The following is a 4,606-nucleotide window of genomic DNA, read 5'->3' as shown; positions in this document are numbered from 1 at the left end:
TCTCAGATATCAGATGGAATATCTGATTAAATGATCTATTAAAATTACTTGCAAACTGGGGCAGCATTGGCTTTTGATAAATTACATAGAAACAGACCCAGTATGAGAGCAACATGCAGTATTGCACTTACCAGAATTTTCACATTGTGATTGACATTCTATCACATATCTATGACTAAAGAACCATGGTGCATCATCTCCTAGGTCAAGTCTACAATGTAAATAAAAATAATTACTTTCTTATTTACTGTATTTAATATTGGAGTGCCTCAATTCTTCTTGAATAATTGAAGGATGTCTAAGTAAGGGAAAGTATTTAGAACTAATCATTGAATCTAACAAGGAGCTGAAATCAGAATCAGCAAAACAGAAACTATTAATGGATTAGGAAAATAGCTGAGTGCTTAATCTAATTTATTATCAGATAATCTGACCAACCAAGCTCCACTCTGACCCAATGTAGCTATTCTGCTGTTTTAAAAATTTGACAGTTAATGTTTTCTTGTTTGTTTGTTTTTAGTTAACATTTGTTTTTCATCAGTGTGACTTCTCTAATGTCTTCTCTCCTGTTTATCAAAATTATCATTTTCTAATCTGGATATAATTTCAGTATTCACCATGTGGTCTCACTGAAGCTTTAGGAGATGCTGTCATAAATACATTGTCAGTCAAACACTTTTATTTCCTATGGCATCTAATGTATCTTTCATTCCAAAGCTTTAAGAACAATAGGAAAAAAGCAACTTATTTTTATAGGAGTTAGTCAATACCAGGACCCTATTATATTAATTAATGTGAGACCAATTTACCAACTGAGTGTTATAGATACATTTTGAATACCCTTGCCCAGACTTCAGAGCCCTCATTGGATTAAGAACTGCTCTGCAGTGTCTCACTGACCAATAGTTAACATTATCATTTTTAAATAAATCTAAAAGACTCAAATATCTATATAAAAAAATAAATGAAAAAAATTCCCTAGAGATTAAGAAGTTATCTGGAACACTATGGAATATAAAATCTTCTCAAATGAGGAATTTCCTTCTCTACATCATAAAACAGAAGAGGAAGAGGAGGAGGAGGAGGAGGCGGAGGAGGAGGAAAGAGAGGGTGCAGATTTGAGCTTTCTAGACAGAAATGTTGTTAAGACCAATGCTGAATTGTTATCTCCCTCCTTTTCACCAAAGGAAGGGCTCCCGATATGACCTCCTTAGGGCTTGTGAGTCCCTTCATTACTGGAAATGTCAGGTATGAAGAGCCAATAATTTCTTAGGCAAAGAAGGAAAACAGAATAGAAAGACAGAGTCTTGGTATTGTCTCTCTACATGGACTGGTCCAACAAACTGTGTCTGTAGACTTTTTCCTTGTCATGTAAAACAAGGTGGTAATCTCTCTGCCAATCAATGAGTTTATTGCCTACCTGTTCTGTCAGCATATATTTATGGGGAATCAACTGTATGCCAAGCATTATGGGTAATGTGAATACAGAGGTACAGAAAATATAGTCCCTCCTTTCAAGCATACCAATATATAGATTGTGAACATATTTAACTTTCAGAAAAATACTCTTACATTAGTAATAGGGAAAATATAGATGGTAGGCAGGAGAGCAGCTGATGAATCTATACATTGGTTCAGATATGGGACAAAGATGTTCTGTATTACAATAGTTTGTGTTTCTTTGGAAGAAAATAAAATACATAGTGAGCTGGTTGATTTGCAATCTTCCTTGTGTAGGTAGAAGTGAAAACTATGAGAGAAGATGATATTTTCCTTAGTTATAAAGGCACAGTTTTAAGCTGCTTTATAATTTTGCAGAAAGCAGGTTCTGATGAAGGAGTTTACCTTGTTACATGTTGGGCATCCATGACATAAATCATATCTCCAGCTGTTCCTTGGTGTCAGCACTTTATCAAACCCACCTGCCTCTTCTTCCAAAGGTCTAAGAGGAAAAAGACCTAATACGTCATGTCACTACTCACTTAAACAAAAGCAGTTGAATGGAAAAGTGTTATGAGGGTTCAAGTTATGCTAAAATGTTTCTTATAGGGCCACCTTAGAAATAATTTATACAAACTATAAAGTTTAGGGAAGTAACATTTAAAAAAATGCCTATTGGCAAAGACTACTTAGAGGCTTGTGTTTTCAGTGATATGTAAAACCTGTTTGGAAATCTATTATGCTGTGAATTCAGGTTTCAAGCAACTATTTTATACTAATGATAAAGGTACTTTTTTTTTTTAGCCTGGCTAGTGTGGCTCAGTGGTTGAGCATTGATCCACGCACCAAAAGATCACTGGTTCCCTTCCCCATCAGCCAATTGATGTTTCTCTCTCTCTCTCTATAATCAATTAAAACATTTTTTAAAAGATATATTTTAAAAAAAATCTTTCACATAGAGAATGAGTTAAGTAAAACGGGGCATCAAAAAATAATAGGGGGTTCATTCAGATCCTAGCAGCAGCTGCAGCAGCTCCCCTCTTTCCAGGCTCTTCTTGCTATCTCCTTTAGTTTCCGGAAACATGGCCTCGGGTGTGGCTGTCTCTGATGGAGCCATCAAAGTGTTCAATGACATGAAGGTGCATAAGTCCTCAACACCAGAGGAGGTGAAGAAGCACGAGAAGGCGGTGCTTTTCTGCCTGAGTGAAGACAAGAAGAACATCATTCTGAAAGAGGGCAAGGAGATCCTGGTAGGTGATGTGGGCCAGACAGTAGACGACCCCTATACCACCTTCCTCAAGAAAGACTGCTGCTATACCCTGTATGACACAACCTATGAAACAAAGGAGAACAAGAAGGAGGACCTGGTGTTATCTTCTGGTCCCCTGAGTCTGCACCCCTTAAGAGCAAAATGATCTATGCCAGCACCAAGGATGTCACCAAGAAGAAGGTTACAAGCAAACTGCCATGAGGAGGTCAAGGACCGCTGCCCTCTGGTAGAGAAGCTGGGGGGCAGTGCTGTCATCTCCCTGGAGGACAAGCCTTTGTCAGCTCCCTCCAGCCCCCTGCCTGGAGTTTCTGGCAGCCCCAGACCTGCCTGTGGGGGGTTGCAGGCTGCTCCCCTCCTGCCAGACCAGAGGGACTGGGGGGATCCCAGCAGGGGGAGGGCAATCCCTTCACCCAGTTGCCAAACAGCCCCCCACCCCCTGGACCTTTCTCCTCACTCCACCCCTGATGGTTCTGGCCTTCCAAAACTGCTTTTAATCTTCTGATTCCTCTTAGATTGAAACAGACCAAGTCCTTCCCCACCCCAGGAACCCCAGTTTTGGAGAGGGTCTGAATTTTTTTCAATGACACCCCTACTTGCAACCTGTTCCTCCCCTTCCCCATGCTGCCAATGTCTAACTGCAATAGTGACTCTGTGCTTGTCTGTTTAGTTCTGTGTATAAGTGGAATGTTGTGAAGATAACCCCTCCCCATGCTACCTGGTTCCCCTCCCCTTTTTCACCTGGCACAGCCAGTCATGGAAGCAGAACCAGTAAGGGACCCTTAATTTTTTTTTTTTTTAAAGGAAGCAAAACAACAATAAAAAAACCTCACTTAAAAAAAGTCACAAGGATATTGACTTTTATTTTCACTTCTTACTTTTATTTTTAAGTGAATGCATTGGACTGCAATTTACTGTGGCGGTGGTGGTGGAGGAGAAGGAGGGCGTGGTACATGGCACAGGAGAGGCTGAAGGGTACACTGAGGGGCATTTAAGCCACTAATGCTTTTTTACCATAGTGGAATTTGGTCCATTTCTGTTCTGGTTTTTATATCAACTACTGCTTGACCTTAGTAAAGTTACTTTGCTTCTCTCATTTATCTAAACCATCCTCCTCCTTTATCTGTACAATCAAGGGTTAGATTGAAATGTCCCCTTCCAGTTTTATGCAATATAATTGTAATTTATCATGTTTTCTTTGAGGCTTATATAAAGTATTTCAGAAAGTTGGTTTGGAAAGGGATCTGAGGAGAAAGAGCATCCTTAATAACCTTCCTAATTTCTAACATTTTTCAGTCAAAGCACAGAGAGTTCTTCCCTACCTGAAACTATGAATTGCATGTTTTTTTAAAAATAATAACAATACTATTAATCCCAAGTGGTAGTGACATTTACAATATCCATCGTGTTTGCATTTATTCTCAAAGTTCAATGAACATATGCCTAATTATTATAATTGCTGAACTAGAGGCCTGGTACATGAAATTCGTGCATAAGGGGGGTGTTGTCCCTCAGCCCAGCCTGTACCCTCTCCAATCTGAGACCCCTTGAGGGATATCCAACTGCCCTCTCACAATCCAAGACTGCTGGCTCCCAACCACTCACCTGCCTTCCTGCCTGCCTGATTGCTGCTAACCACTTCTGCCTGCCAGCCTGATCGAGGCCTAACTACTCCCCTGCTAGCTCAATTGCCCCCAACTGCCCTCCCCTGCTGGCCCAGTCACCCCTAACTTCCCTCCCTTGCCAGCCCAGTCACCCCTAACTGCCCTCCCCTGCCAGCCCAGTCACCCCAATCACCCTCCCCTACAGGCCTTGTCCCCCCCAACTGCCCTCCCCTGCAGGCCTGGTTACCCTCAACTGCCCTTCCCTTCAGGGCTGGTCCCCCTCCCAAATGCCCTC

At 41.1% G+C, this 4,606-nt stretch overlaps 1 pseudogene; it reads left to right on the top strand.

Moving 5' to 3' along the window:
• The first annotated feature begins 2,522 nt into the window (after window positions 1-2,522).
• Window positions 2,523-3,710, top strand: LOC139018450 (cofilin-1 pseudogene; annotated as a pseudogene).
• The last annotated feature ends 896 nt before the right edge of the window (window positions 3,711-4,606 follow it).

The sequence above is a fragment of the Myotis yumanensis genome, unplaced genomic scaffold (assembly GCF_028538775.1).
Source record: "Myotis yumanensis isolate MYYU_CA2020_CCGP unplaced genomic scaffold, mMyoYum1.0.hap1 SCAF_10, whole genome shotgun sequence".
NCBI classification, from domain to species: Eukaryota; Metazoa; Chordata; class Mammalia; order Chiroptera; family Vespertilionidae; genus Myotis; species Myotis yumanensis.
The sequence above is the reverse complement of the archived record's forward strand: the minus strand, read 5'-3'. Positions and strand labels throughout refer to the sequence as shown.